The sequence below is a fragment of the Dioscorea cayenensis genome, chromosome 16 (genome assembly GCF_009730915.1).
Source record: "Dioscorea cayenensis subsp. rotundata cultivar TDr96_F1 chromosome 16, TDr96_F1_v2_PseudoChromosome.rev07_lg8_w22 25.fasta, whole genome shotgun sequence".
Taxonomy (NCBI): Eukaryota; Viridiplantae; Streptophyta; class Magnoliopsida; order Dioscoreales; family Dioscoreaceae; genus Dioscorea; species Dioscorea cayenensis.
This window is the reverse complement of record NC_052486.1, coordinates 14,164,521-14,180,877: the sequence shown is the minus strand read 5'-3', so window position 1 is coordinate 14,180,877 and position 16,357 is coordinate 14,164,521. Positions and strand designations below refer to the sequence as shown.

Below are 16,357 nucleotides of genomic sequence, written 5' to 3'. Positions count from 1 at the left end.
TCGATGACATGACATTCTCGCTCTATAGGCCTACCAGATTTATGATGGTTCCCCATGATCCAATAAACTCCACTTAGGTCTACGCTACACGATATTATTGTTCCATGGAAGTGGGCGGCTGCTTTTTAGAAGTTCGCCATTTTTCTTTTTGACTAAAAAGGAGAGGGATCGAATTTCTAATGTATATGCCTGGCTACCCAGATGGCCCCACCGACGAGCCAATCGAAGCATCAAGCAACAACCCGCCCCACCGCCTCTTTTCTCCCTAAAAACCTTTGAATTTTAAGTTGGTAAAGACCCACCCTTGTTTAGGTCGGTCGAGTCCCCTCGGACCTCTGGTGGACATCAAGCTCGCCAACAATGAACTATTTAGGATCGTGATCCTCACTATTCTACATTATAGTCTCAGAACTCGGGATCTGCCTTCCACTCGAGATCGACGGAGCCTGGCTTAGTTTAGATAAGGAATAAGGAATAAGGAACACAACCACACGGGGAACAAGGAACACCGGACCATATCCGCTTTGTGCCATGACAATCCTACCCGACCATACCGGACCTAAACATATTAATAAAGATACCCGGTCCCCTACCAGAAATCCACACGTGCAAGCTCCCATGGCTTGGCATTGTCCTGCCTCCGAGGCACCGCCTCGACTGCATGGGAGAAGGGGCTGAACCACGCAAACTTCTCGTGTTCAAAGCATCGCATCGCGTGAGGGAGCAGTGGTGAGTAAGCAACGCCTACCAAGCTAAGCTTTTGCCAAAAAGGCTAGATCGCCTCCTACGGCGCCGCTTTATTTAGATGATCGCAAGGGCTGCCTAAGGAAAGTATATAGGTTGGCTCCCCAGCTCCATCTCGCCGTGCATCCAGCCCGAGAGAGGGTGTGGTCCTCGAGCGTAACTACTTTGGGCATGCGGCCGTGGTTGTCCCAACCCAAGGTCATTTGGGCGAGGGAGCTAGGGTCCGGTGGTAGGACAAGAGATACCGATCGGAGGCATGACTGGACCTTGAGCAGTGCTTTCATCAAATGACGCATGTGGTCTCGAGCCATCTCTATCCCAGAAGGCAGCCCGATTCAGCCCCGGCCTCGGCTTCTGGGAAGAGAATATGCACCGAGAATAGAGAGCTCATGTTAGCTAGCTGAGGGCTTTCTATCCGTAGTCCCGCCAAGGCCTCGACAAATCATCCCATCTCATCTTCTTCTTTTGGCTAGAATTGTAGCCACAGCCATGTTAGCTCCACATTCAAGCCCTTTCTATTTCTCGATCTAAAAAGGTCACTCGTCAAGAAGCTTCCGGCCCTTTCCCATTCCGCTTGTGCTTGCCTATTAAGAGAATAGGTCCCGCCCAAGCCCAAGAGCTCCGCCTTTCTTTCATATCATCTGGCTACTCACCGGTCACGCACGATCCCATAGGAACGATTTCAAAGGTGCCCTAAGAAGCTGAACGTGCACATCACCCACAGCTTCTTCCTCGCCGGGACTTCTACAAAATGAAAATGGCGTGATCGTCGTATGCCTCAACATTAGGTTGCCCGGTGTATATCCCGAGGCACTGCCATGGGCCGGCCAATCTATCACCCATATACATTCTAGGCTTGGCCCCGCGTGGAGAATGCCCTCACGATGCCACAATTTTAGTCAGCTTATTATCGCAGCTAGAGTGGATTTCGACCGCTACTCAGCATGGTTCTCTCCCTCCATCCTTGGAGATCGGGCCCATCTCGCTCAGTGTGATCCCTCGCTCTCACGCTCGAGTGTTTGGCCATCGCTTAGGCCGGGTGCCAGTGACATTTCGGCCACTGCGCCACCTCCGGGTTCTTTCGCACCGGGTAGTATTTCTAGGACCCTCAGTGCCCCTGATCAGCACCGGCCCGCCTCTATGACCCAAAACTAAAATGAGCCTCTGCGGGCGAGGTTTCGCAAATATTCCTCATGCTGCGGTCTCACCTCGTCCATTCGGTTGGGTTAGGACATCCGAGCGATTTCCCTTCACGTGATCCAAACGCGTCTGCACAAGGCGCATACAACAAGAATAACAATAAGACCAATTGAGACTTCATAAGAGACCACATTTGAGTTTATATTGTAATGCTCCTAGAAAGGCATATTTCGAATATAGAGGACTCCAAGTTTCAACAATCCACTTGGAATATCACACCCCACTATGAACCATACGAGCACGTCTCCGCCATCTCCCACCGCGTTATGACTTCATACCCCAACCCACACCTTGCTCTAGCCCCGTCCTCCCGCATCTTTCCTCGAAGCGCACTCGTGGAAGAAGTATCCGCTTGGGACTCGAGTAGAAAGCAACATATCTCTTTTTCCTCCTAACCGAATACGCCAAAATCCAAATGAGTGCTGGTTGAAGTCCGTCACGCTGGAGACATCTTTTCCTCGAGGAGGAGGCTCTCGCTATCGCCCTCATAAATGATGTTAGGATCATCGCTCATCCTTGAATCCGAAAAAGAAAAAGAGAGATGTAACAAAAAGAAAATATATAATAAGACTAAATAGGATGTCGACATGACTCATTCACGCCAATTCTCAAAGTAGGAAGGAAGGCGCGAAGCTACCGCTTAATTCAATGCAATCGCAAAAGCAAGGTAGCTTGCTTACTCTCCGCTCCAGCGCGCTAAGCGGCAAGGAAGGAGGCATCTAAGACTAGGACTAACATTAGTACAAGAGGCATTTGGGAAACCTATGAGGGAAGAAGCAGTCTGATGGACGAGCCAATCCGGATGACGTGATAGGCGGGTTAAGGGAGCTTTGAGACCAAGCTGAGCTGACATGGAGTGCTAAGCCTACTATACATATACGTGATTAGTAAACCCGTGAAAGACATCGAATGAGGGAACTATTTCACAGTAGGTGATTGATCGATAAGTACCAACAGCTTTCTGGTAGCCTTCTTTCATTTCTCGAATTGTCTTGTGAAAAGTCCTCGCATTAGTATAAGTTCGCTGACTACTGTAAGGGCGATCCATCTTGATGACGAATCCATCTTATAACGAGAAATAGAAATTAATCGCTCGATGTCTCCGCCTGCTCTTTTCCTCTTCAACTCCCAATGAACAAACATGATCTTGACCTATCATCGTTCAATTTGGTTGATCCTGATACTTATTTAACTCATTCATCTTGATGTTCCCACCGATACCTAATCGAAGCAACTGTAACCTCAATGGTTTTTAGGAACTAATTAGGTCTAATTCCATCCATTTTTGTTGAGGCAATTTCTTACTTGTTCATCGGAACTGATTTAGCTCCCAGATATATGGACATTCTTTTATCCTTCTCCTTTTCCCCGTCTTCTCTACCGGAATCAAAAATGGGTGTCTCCTCATTCCTCGTAGAGGAACTTTACTATAGCCATGAATGCTTCTCCCTTGGAGTGAACTAGGTCTTTCTTGAGCTTTTATTTCTCAGCTTAAGGGAGATTCGGGAAAAGATGGAATAGGAAGACGTGTCAACGAAACAAGATACTGGGTCGAGAAGGAGTTAGCAAAGTTAGACAAGATTGGAATGGGCATAGGAAACAGTGTATTGATGTACCAGACTGCTAATGCTCAAAAGTTGATGCGATGTATCCACCTAACAGCCTGTGGAGACTTTTATTATTGGTATATCGATGGGTCCAAAGACGATTGAAATAGGAGCCAAGCCTCGATAATGAAGCTTTTGAAAACTGCCAGCACCTGTTAAATACAGGAAACAAGATGAATGCAAGTAGCTTAACCGAGCATCTCACACCTCGAAAGGTACCCCCACATAGGCCTTCCCCGAAACCCCTACCACTAAGGTAAACAAAGTAGAAAAGCACCAATTTCTGTACCGTTCGAAGAGCTAAGAAAAGGGGATGTTTTGTTACTGGAATAAGAAAGTGCTTTATAGTCGAAATGATATAAACAAGAATACTCATCCGAGCCGCTAGGAATATGTACATATGGAATATGAGAATTTCCACCTTGTTGAAAAATCCTGATAGCACCAAGACTTGAATGAATAGCCATCAAATAAGTAAGAACAACCAAGATCCAAAAAGAATTTTCGCGTAGCTTCTTGTCTTCTCATATAAAGAAATAGGGTTGTAATAACGAAACGGATATGTGAGATTTGTCCCTGCCTTCTAGTGAACAAGAAAGACATGGATCTATATTCCATACGCAATCAAAGGGATTTCGCGATGCTCAAAGAGATTAGATTAATTATAGTAATTCCCTTGCTTAGTTTTCGCTCAGCTCGTTGCAGTACTCCTTGCTCATGGAGCAGCACACCGGAGGATTTTCATTTCACTCTATTCTATATGGGCCCGTCACTCGACTCACGAAAAAGGAGTAGAAGCCTTTCCTCCTGCCAATTTTTGCTTTTACTTAGCCTTCTCCTCCGACTATCTATTTATGTGATATTCCAATCTTCCAACATATATATATGTTAGGGGATTTTTCTTCCAATCCTCTATCATTTGTTGATAGATAGGGCTTTCGCCTCGACGAGAGAGGTCGTCAGAGGATATTGTGGAGAGAGCTGATACATTAAAATGGACTATAGACCTCTATGAACTACCTTTTATGTTATGGTTTCCTCCTATACACGCTATCAAGTTCCGCTCAAGATTTGAATTTTAAAATAGACTTATTTATTTATTCCCACGAAAATGCTATTGATCCCATGAGGACCCATCCCCGTAACGTAAAAAGAATGCAATAATGAAATTGCTTATAATTCAACTTCCACACTGGAATGCGAGCCACCGCGGTAAGAAGCTCGCACCAAGCCCCGAAAGACATAAGCTCGTGCATTCCATTCTTATCTCCGTGGGTTCAGCTCCTCATTATCCCAAACATATCCATCTGGTCTGTCCTCAACATGGTTTAGTAGTAGACCCAATTCGGTCCTACTAAGTATAAGTAAGGGAACATCCGACACATCAAGCTAAGATAACTCTAAGGAGGTTGTTCTCGAACTTCACTATTTGAGCGAAAGGGGAAAGAGAATTTTTATTCGAAAGGGGAACTAGTCTTCTTTATCCTCGTTTGCGTGGAAGAGAACATTCCTTGAAGTGAAGTAAAAGCCTTAGCCTTAAAGTAAAGAGAGAGAATTCCTGAAAACTTTCCCGCACTTTTGAATGATTTTTCTTATTACAAAAAGACTAGAATAAGTAAGGCTCGAGCAGCACTAGTTCCGACCGTAGAAGCATGCATCACAAAATTTTAGCATCGCAAAGACAGGTAGCTCACAAGACTGTGCTATGGAGGAGGCACCACCTGTGCCAAGAATGAAGCTAGCTCATAAAAGAAGATCTTCTTTCCATAGCCCCGCCAAGCCACCCAAAGAAGCAGCACAAGTAGCAATTCTATCTGAGAAAAGGAGGCTAAATGGCTTCTTCCATGAAAAAGCTTACTTATCCCATCTCTATTCATCGACTCGAGGATTTCTATAGCGATCAAGGCGCGGTATGTACACATGATGTCGAAATTAGGATAGGAGGACTGAGGACGAGGTCGTGGACAATGGGCGGCCCTCGTTGCTCATAAGCAAGGCTGAGGGAAGGACTTTCATATTCCTATCGACAAGACAAAGTCTTATTTTTGATATCTTTGGTTGAAGATGATTAAGTTGCCTCCTCCGACTCACATTAAGCCTGGTGATGATAAGTTAGATAGGTTTTGTAGATATTGCCACAAGAAAAAGCAATAAGGGTCATGGTACGTAGGTAAATCGCGCTGACCTTTCCGTGATATCATAAGCCTTCTAGATAATACATTGGTTTTTGAAGACGGCAGTACGAGTCATCCCCCACCGTGTATAAAATTGAGACCAATCCTCTCCAAAATCATCTCGCCACCGCCAACATGGTCGTCGCACTTGGGAGATGCTGATGATGTGATTCCTTATGTATCTCGTGGTTCCGTGTCAGCTGACAGTCTACCGATCCGCTGATCCATCTCTTCGCTTTGTTCTTCTAGGTCCGCTGACTCGGTCTTGTTCGAAGCTTTATTCCCCCGCCTTTTTCGATATGGTTGTGCACACTCTTTCATTACTTCTATGTGTTTGCCTTTGGCCAGAGTGAGACTAACGCCAGCGAACTTGAGAAGCGCTCTCGGCCGTGCTTTCTTCAAACTGGGGAGCACGTCATGAGGGCCAAGTGCCTCTCCCAAGCTCTCATTTTCCAATGTGGGTTTGCAGCTCCAAGCTCTTCCTCATATATATATATAGTATGAGCTTTTTGCCACTTCTTCGCCTCGTCAGCAGCATACGTATTCCTCACACCCTCGAGGATGAAAAAGACTTGGTTTTCAATCTCGTGCCCGCCTACCTACTCATTTAAAGTGATTCATAGCCCCTGGTGGGTTTGATCATCCCAGATACATGATGGTAGACCCGTCCGCTCAGCATCACGCGTATCAAGGCATCGAATCCAACAAATATCTCGTAATCAAGGTCTCAGCCCAAGTCGATAGCTCGTGGACTCGAGGTCCCAGGGAGAGGGATCGCTGATCGCTGAGGAGAGGCGAGATTGGCCATTGAAGGACTGGGTCTCCATTTAGATTAGTTAACAGATTAGAAAGGCAGTGGCAAGGTGAGAGGCTTTTCGTGGAGAAGAAGGGGGCTACGGCATCCGAGCCGGAAGGGAAGAATCGAGATGGGAGCTTCGAACCACTGCACTCAGCTTATCAAGCCCCAATCATTTTATTTTTAAATTTATATATATATATCGATGAATGAGGTCAAAAACAGAAGCTGAGCAGGAAGTCGAGAAGTCGCTATTAGACCGAATTGAATCGATCAACAAAACAAAACAAGCAGAATCGGCTATGAACCCTCGAACGCTGAAATGATTGCACAAAGTCTGGATGGGGTAGTTTGCTCCAAAATAGTCCACCCATCCTCAAATTGGTCTTCCAAACAAGATGATAGAAAATGAAATAAACTTGATGGATCTGGTGAGATTCCAAACAACATGAAAAGACTAAGATGGAATAGAGATTGGACAACTAAACAAGTACTAGCTGGGAAGATTTACAATCCATCGGCTCATGCCATCTGGACTTATGAAGAACGTGCACTCATCCATTCATTGTCCACTCAATCTTTCCCATTGATGCTTTTCACATGTCAGTTCACCTCTTCTTAACTCTCATCCCGAACCGAAAAGCAATGATGAAGAGTATATTATGGAAAAGCCCATCGGTAATAAGGTCCCTATTGATCCATCATTCACAGTTTATCTATTTCTTCCCGAGTAGCTTCGGATCGTGGTTTCGACCGACCTCCGACCTCGAAGCTCGGAAGCAGTCCCCCTTAGGTAGGGTTACCTAGTTTGCTTAGCCGCATTGATTGCTTTGGAAAGAAAAAGGAGAGAAAGGCTTTTGAGTTGAGCTAATGCCTATGTAACACTTAACCCAAGGAAAGTAGGCGAAACCACATGGAGATATCCATCTCTTTCTATTTGATCATCCGTCCTGGATAAAGCCTCGCCTCGAGTAATCGCTTGATCCGGGTCGATCATCGCACGACATAAGCATAGGTGAAGTGGTTTCGATAAACGAGAGATAGAATTTCATGACAAAAGAGCCAAAAGACTACCATAACATCAAAGAGTTTATCTATGAACCTCCTCCACCAAACCCGTAACTCGTCAGAGTTTAAGTAGGTGCTCGGTAGCCTATCTTCCACATGCTCTAACTTTAATCTCTACCAAACCGCCCTCCTTACGTGAGATAATTTTGTAGCTTAACTTCTCGCATCCGCTTAATCAGATCGCCAACCGAAAACTAGTAGTTTTCTATATGTTCTGATTCCAACACCTTTTTCATCTAATGAGAGGAGTGGAGTGCGACCAATCATGCCAACGTGGACTATAATGCACCTATTTTGGAGGAGATCTTGCTCAAGTTCAAACGCTAAGACATAGGGTCGTGTGTGAGATGCTAGAGTGTGTGCCAACCTTCTCGTGATTCGAGTGAGCACATTAATTTGAGGTACAAAGGTAGTCACACTCGAGCATTCCGACTTTATGCATATAAGAATACGAGATCCACCAACGGTACATCATTGAAGAAGCAAGTGATTCACTGACGTAAACGTGTGCCCCTTTGTGTTACCCCAATGAAAGTATGGAATCTGGGAGTATTTTCAGTATAGCACTCGTGAGCATCCCAGCCAAAAATAAGAGAATAGTAGAATCCACACGCGGTGGAAATTATCCACGCCTGCGTGGAAAAGTTCCACAGGGGCGTGTGACATCATACACGCCTGCGTAGTCGCCTCGACTCCAGCCATATTTAAAGCCGATTTTCCAGCCCCACCTCAGTATTCTTTTCTCCATCTTTCCCCAACTTGTGAGAGGGTTTTGGCTAGGGTTTTATAAGTGTATGGCTTAAGGTCTTGAGAGAGGTTCTAAGGGTTCTGACTATCGTGATTAAAATTAGGAAGAAGGTTGGTAGGAGAGCTTTCTATTCGCAGGCGATCCTATACCCGGACTGAAGGAAACCTTTTGGACGATGAGTAGAGGACTTTCCACAAGACCATCTGAGCAAGACTATCGAGGGGTTTCTTTATGGATTTATTGCTTTTTACATCTCGATTTCTTTTGATTGTACTAGTCTGCTGGAGAGCTAAAACCCTAGTGGGTACTTGTTTGATTGTGAAACCCGAGGATGTATCTCGCTTCATTGAACTTTTTATTATGCTTTCAATAAATTGATGTTTATTGTGAGTTCCAACCTTGAATGCTTGATTGTATGAACATTTCCTAGAGTGACACTAGGGTTGAGAGAGTTCTTGTTATTAACCTCGTGGAGTGAGTCGATACACCACGAGCTGCTAGACAAAGCTAGGTTGAGAGGATCGAGAGGGTGAGCTCGAGAGGCATAAGAGCCCTTTCCCTCCGACGTGATAGATCTCTACCTCCTGCTCCTTTGAGTCTCTTTTATGCCATAATAGAGTTCTTTGCCTTGCCTTCTCCTTACTTTTGCTCTCTCTTACTTGTTGCTTTTAATTGTTGAGAATTGAATCATTATCACACTTATCATTGTTGATACTCCACATAGCTAAGAATCGAATTCAAATGTCTTTTACTCCCTACTCCCTCGTGGATTCAACCCCGCTCACCCGGATTATTATCGACAAACCCGCACTTGGCAGGATATAAGCAAGAGGTACTTGTCAAGTTTTTGGCACCGCTAAGCCGGGAGTAAATATTGAGTTGAAGACCCGAGCTTGAACGTGACACTTCAAGGCGAAAGGGAAAGAACTCCGCATAAGAACATCCTAATCCAAATTGATTAAGAAGTAGATGGATCTCGACAACATGGCGTAACAAAATCGAGCAACAACGGACACTATCTCGATTATGTTAGACCTTCAAAGTGTTTGGGGACACAATCGAGTATCTAAGTGCCCCCAATCACACTTTTGAATTTCGCTAAGCCAGCATTCATCCATATGCTCGCAGCATAGCTGCGACATTCAACAAGCTACTGATGAAGATCCAAACAAATACATAAAAGAGCTCGAGGTGTGTGACATGTCGAGGATAAATGGTGACGGATGATGCCATCAAATCGGTGAGCCTCCCACTTCCTTAAAGGGGAAAGCAAAAGCGTTACTACTCATTACCTAGGGCATCAATCACGACATGGGAGGAGATGGTAGAAGCTTTTCTAGCCCGTTATTCTCCCTCCCAAAAATCAAGAAAGCTAGGAAATGATCCATCCTTTATGCAGTGGAATTGGAGTCTCTATTCGACATGGGAAACTGTTCAAGGAATCCTTGCGCAAGTGTCCACAACACGGATTCCCGAGGGGATGATTGTTCAAACTCTACAATGGTTTGAACCCCGAGCAAGGCAACTCTCGATGTGGGCGGCAAGAGTACCTTAGGTAGCAAAAACCCCGACGAGGCACGCCAATTGATTGAGGAAATGGGGTTAAATAGCTACTGCGGAACGCTCAGGAAAAGAAAAAGTGGCCGTCTCCATGAAATTGATGCGTAACTTACTATGCCCAAGAGGAGAGTTTGAGCAGCTATATCTTATAGCTTCAAATAGAGTTGCGCCGTGACAAATTGTAAGGCTGTGGTAGGGAGGATATGCTCCTTCCGATCGCCCAATCGTCAGTAGGTGATGTTTCTTCGCTTGAGAATGTTGACTTTGTAGGTACTTTGAATGAGACCGCAAGGAATCCATACAAGAACACCTACAATTCTAGGTTGGAAGAATCATCCCAACTTTTCATGGAGTAATCAAGGACTATAGAAGACCATGGGGGCTATCGGAGTTCCAACAACAACAACAAGCCACTCATGGGAAAAACATGTGGATTTCAGCTTTGGAAACCTGAATGACGGATTTGGAGAAGGACTTGGCTAGATTTGTTCAATCGACAAATACAAGGTTTTGAACTCGGCCGAGGCTACATCAATGAATCACACCGCCTCCCTGCACAACCTTGAAAATCAAGTTGGGCAAATTACGTAAATTTTCCTAAAGGCCACATGGAAGTTTACCACAACACGAAACCAACCCGAGAGAATATCGGGAAGGCGATCGCCTTTTGAGAAGCGGGTCGTGAGGTTGAAGAGCCACACTAAACCAACCCGAAAAGAACACGCACTCGAGGTCATAGAGGTTGAGAAGGGAGCAACAAAGAGAAAAAGAGGTGGCACCCCCATCTTTCAAGCCAAGAACTTTTATCCTCTAGATTAAAGAATGGGCCAAGGGATGATCAAGATAAGAAGTTCTTGAGTTTGTTCAAGCAACTCCACATTAATGTTCCTTTTGTTGAGGCTTTGGCTCAAATGCCTAAGTATGCGAAGTTCCTGAAAGACCTATTGACCAACAAGAGGAAATTGGAGGAGAGTGCTCAAAGCTGGGTGCTTGATGCTCATGGTCGGGCGTGTTGCAAAAAGAACATGCCGAATCAAGAAGAAAGACCTCGAAGCTTCGATTATTCCGGTAACATCGGAACTTAGGTGAGGAAATAGCATTGGCAGATTGTGGGCAAGTATCAACGCTATGCCATATACTTTCCCAAAAAGCTAGGCTTGCGGAGTTTAGCCTACCGGATGACTTTTACATATTCAAGTGACTAAATGGTACGACATCCGAGAGGCATCATTGAAGATGTGCTTGCCAAGGTGGGACAAGTATATTTTTCCGTTGACTTCAGATGCTAGATGTTGATGAGGATGCATGATGTACCTTGATACTTGGGAGACCGTCTTGCACTTCCAAGCACTGATTGACATGGGACAGCTGAGAGCTCAGCGAGAGTCGGAGACGATAGCTCACTTACACTTGTCAAGCCATGCGACATTCTCTGATTTTGATGACATTTTTGTATTTTCTAGACACCACCATGAGATTGTTGATGAATATATACGAGAAAATGTTCGAACTGGATTTTGTATGAAGGGTTTGTTCGACTCAAGAGGAGGGGCAAGAAGAAGTAATGATGCTTGGTTCACCCGAGAGGAAACATCCTTCGGGAATCTCAAGAAGGTGCTCCGTGAAAATGAAGAGGGCTCAAGATGCAATCAAAAATGCTCCAACACTATTGGAGACATAACATGAGCCAAGGAAAGTTGGATTAATCCATTGCTAGGTGGTCCTAAGTTCGATAGTGCACCTCTACCCCTCAAGAAACTTTTGCTCATCATGCTTTTCAAGTTATGGGTAAGAGGGCAACTCTTCATTCATGAACCACCGCTGAGGTAAGAAAGATACGCCAGCTTTAGTGACTGTTTAAACAAGCCGCTTCTTGGGAGGCAAACCCAAGTGTTTACTCTTCGTACTTTTTAGTTTGTAGTTTGTTTGCATGAATAAATTGTTAGTGTTGGTGTTTCAATTTTTGAGTGCTTGTGCTGCGATTTTATTGTGGGTTTTTAAAAAGAATTTATTGTATGTTTGTTTGAGAATTGGGCGTAAGTTTGGTCGCTTTGAGTTCTATTTTTGTGTTTTTATCTCGTATATTTTGCACAAGTAGGTGCGTGCTCGAGTGTGTAAACCCTGCTCGTACTAGTTCTCGCAGGCCCGCAGTTTTTCTAAGTCATCCAGAGAAAAACACACGGGCAGTGGAAATTCTACACGCCTGTGGGTGTGTACTGTGAACTCTTCCAGAGAGGGCACAGGGGCGTGTGGGCTCGCCTCGTGGATCGACCATGTGAATGACGCACGCCTGCGGTACTTCCACACCCGGCGCGTGCCTTCCCCGCAGAGTTGGGCAGATTTCTCCTGAGAACACACGTGGGCGTGGACTCGCCCTGCGGGCTGACCTCTGTGAACCACGCACGGCGCGCTAATCTCGCACGCCCGCGGTAAACTCCGCAGGTGGATCCCTCCATCCTCGAAAAACACAGTGCGGCCCCCCGTGAGTTGAGGCATGAATCGCCCATGCCCTGCGGGGAATTTTCCGAGACGGGCGCGGTGGGCATCTTGATATTTTTCCTCGATGACCGTGGAAACCACGTGGCGCGTGCGTCTGCTCTCGTGGATCCGGGCGACGGGCGTGGATCACTCGCGCACGCCCGTGGGAGATCATTCTAAGTTAGTGAGAGTTTTTCCCGAGAGCGCACAGGGGCGTGTATACGCCCCTGTGGAGCTTTTGAAGTGAGGCACACGAGAGAGTTGAATTTCCACACGCCCTGCGTGGATGCATAGAATGCTCGAAAAGTCACGAGTTCTCGCTTAAAAAGGGATGATTTCTATCCTTCTTCATGACTCCTTTTCCTTGAAAAACACTCTCACAACATTCTCCCGAGTCCATTGCTCCAGCTTTTGGTGGATTTTTAGGCAAGTTTTCCGGCCGTTCTCTATTTTCTCATTTCTCCTCGCGGTAAATTCATTTTCTTCATCTTCTTCGTCAATTCATGATTTCTATTGATTAATCTAGTTAACAATGCTTCGCTTTCTTCAATTGGAACAATGATTTACATTTAGAAACGAGTTAGAGATATTTTTGATGTGTATTTTTGGATTGTCGATACCTGGTCAAGGCTTTCTCACGCCCCCGTGAACATCACGCGCATGGAAATTCCAAACGCAAAACGTGGATTTCGCAGCATTGTTTTATCAATTTGTTTTGACTAATTTTGTTTAAATTTGGCGCATCATGGCACCTAGGACAAAGAAGCAAACTGATAAGAGGGGCCACACGATTCATCCGAACATCAGGCCCGTTATGAGCGCTTATCGAGACCTCCGCTCGACATACTCGATTCCTTACTTTTGCTCTTTACTTGTTGCTTTTTAATTGTTGAGAATTGAATCATTATCACACTTATCATTGTTGATACTCCACATAGCTAAGAATTGAATTAAGTGTCTTTACTCCCTACTCCCTCGTGGATTCGACCCGCCACGGATTATTACTCGACAAACCCGCACTTGTAGGATATAAGCAAGGGTACTTGTCAACCATTTATATGTGACATCTACGCCTCCTGATGATGGCCCTCAGCATGTATTACCTAATTCGGATGATGGCTCGGAGCGTAAGACCGATATCCTCCGCTGAGAAGGAATGCCCTCGCATTAATGTGAGCAAGACATCAAGTTGCAACATTACTTGACTTGATGAGCCTTATTCCGCCTCTAAGAAATCTTTTTAGGCTCCTCAATGTACAAACTACCTAAGTGGTCCATTCTCTTGTCACAATTCAACATCATTTATGTTCCACAAAAGTCGCGAGGGCCAAGCTTCGATCACTCTAGCTGCGCATCTATCCCACAGAATCCCGCTCCACTATATTAAATCATTTCAACTGGCCTTCGGCTTAAAAATGGGCATAGAAGCCATTTAGCTCATTATCTAAATACGACCCTCTTCCACTCCTCTTCGAATTGCCTCAAGCTCATGCGCAAGGATCGAGAAAGGAGGACACCGGTCAGAATCTCAACTTTTCGATCGTCCCAAAGATGGTCTCTAAGATGCATCCATACCCTACAAAAATCACCTCTAAGAGAACCAACCGTGACGTGTTCAAGCACCACATATGGGTCCGGAGGGCTCCATGAACACCATGTGGGAGATGGAACAAGAATTTGATCGAAATCGCCAAGAGTCTAGGAATTCTCTAGTCTTGGGAGCGCCGTCCCATCGCATCTCGTAAAACTATGGAATCTATTTCTGTATCCCTAGTGATCATAACTATTATATTATCTCTTCCCATGGCTTATATGGATTTTTGGAAAAATTTGAGAGTTACGCTCACCCGCGGTACACTGTTGAACAAAAAGAAAGTGTCTTTCTTCGGATTTGCATAACCCAAAAAAAGGGTCTTTTACCCACCTGATCTCCTTATCCCATGTGAACCGCCTCTCCCTATGAGAGACCGAGCATCTACCAAGGATAGATTTCCACACTTTTTTGAATAGGAAGACCAAAAAGAATAAGTGATCATGGTCTTCCACGCATCCCCGCGATAAGCAAAGAACTAGATCGACTAATTAGAATACTATACCATAAGAGACCAATATATCTTGAGTGTGCAAATAGCTTTTCCCAAGAGCCATCCAAGTAATAAAAGAAAACTCGAGGTACATGGCTACTAAACCAAAACCAATCCAAAATTTCATTCTAACCTTCAAAGGAGATTCTATATAAGACTTTCTCATGCGTAATCTATAGAATACTCACCATCCGGGCTTGTCATTCACACAATTTAATCACCATGACACTTCATTAGAATTTTTGATATCTTCAACCCTACTCTCAAACTTGATACAAATAAGGTGATAAAGGAAAAAGACATCATTTTTCCTTCTTCAACAATAGATGCTAACCGACTTTGGGGCACAAGAACCCTGCCACCCAAAATATTTAGAAGAGTACTACAGTGGTCGAGCCATCATAGTCAGAACCGCTCCCTATAAGAAAAGATGAAACACAACATTTTCTGCTATGCTAATTCGAAGAGCTTCACTTTTTCTTTTATCGGAGAGGGCTAGGTTGATCATCTTGGAAGGAAAGAAACATTTTCTATTCTAAGCATGGTATTACCGGATGCTTGAGGAGATAAGGACTAAACATATCAAATACTTCTCACTTTCCAACTCGCTTAGAAACAAGCTTCAAAGCAAAGAATCACTGCCTTGCTTTTCGCCTCTGCTTGAGGCCATTTTTTCTTATTTCTCCATGTGTTCTTCGAGATGTTGCTCTGATTGGGTTGTATTCTCCAAAGTACAAACATCTTCTTCAAGAGTCTTGATCATGCAAGTTCCCACTGACTCTTCGATAAAAAGAGTCCTTCGTTGAGGGCTTCATCTTCGGATGTTATCACCGGAGTTGCTATAATCAACCCCTCTTCAATTTTTTTGCTTTGCCCTGATTTCATTAAAGACCTCAAAGAAAGCTAACAAACTTCACTTGCCCGCTATGGCAATGAATCCATCCCTCTTCCGCTCGCTGCTCAACCAAATCTTAAGATTCCTTAAGACCAGCATCCGGGATGTACTGAGATTCTGCAGAGGGATCTCTGCTTTTGATTAGAACCTCCCCTAAATCTACTAACAAAGGCTTTCAAGTCCTCTTCGTGGTGTTGAGCTCTCGTCCCCAAGATCGGCTATGGTCGGGCTTCTTGCAAAATGAGATAGGATGGTTGAGAAAGTTAGTGGCGAGATCCTCAAGGACGTGATGCTACCAACCCAACCAGAGACTCGTAACCACCCTAAGGCATCTCCTTCCAAGCCTTTCTAGATAGAGGATAAATAAGGTTGTCCTTTCCCATCAAACTTCGCAAACTTAGGTATCCTGCACTGCAGGGTGGCGTATCGACATTTGGACAATGGCACATAGCTTCCGGAGAAAATTTTTAAGTCTGTAGCCGCATGGGTTAACTCTAAGACCTGCTGCTCAAAATCTTCCGGGGAATTGAAGATCAAAAAGATGAGATGCATTCCTGGCTGGATGAGGAGGGGGTTAGGTTAACCCCAAATGAGACTCTTTCAAATCCTACAAAGTAGGGATTCGGTCATGGGGTCCTACATTGGGTTGTGAAGGGTAGCCTGAGTAAGGCTGGATTGATAGACCAGGAACATGGAAAGATGGCTCTTGCTTTGCTAGACGAGGATAACCCTGATTGCGTTGAGAAAAAGAATTGATCGGGTATAGAGGTTGCCGATAACCCAAGTTGTTGTGCCCTATTGACCGAGAGGGCGAAGATTCAATTGTCACCAATTGAGAAAGCTGGACATGGCTCGACCGACCGGGTCATGGGTGGAGCATGGCCTCGCTAACCCGACGTCGATGGCGCCGATCGAGGAGGAGCCATGAAAGTAGTATGAAAGAAGGGATTTTGTCTATTGTCCATTAGTCATCATACTAGTAAAAATGGAAATAAAAATAGCA

General features: G+C 44.9%; 1 pseudogene; it reads right to left on the bottom strand.

The window, feature by feature from the left end:
• Window positions 1–3,253: 3,253 nt before the first annotated feature.
• On the bottom strand, window positions 3,254–11,326 carry LOC120278528 (annotated as a pseudogene).
• Between the last annotated feature and the right edge of the window lie 5,031 nt (window positions 11,327–16,357).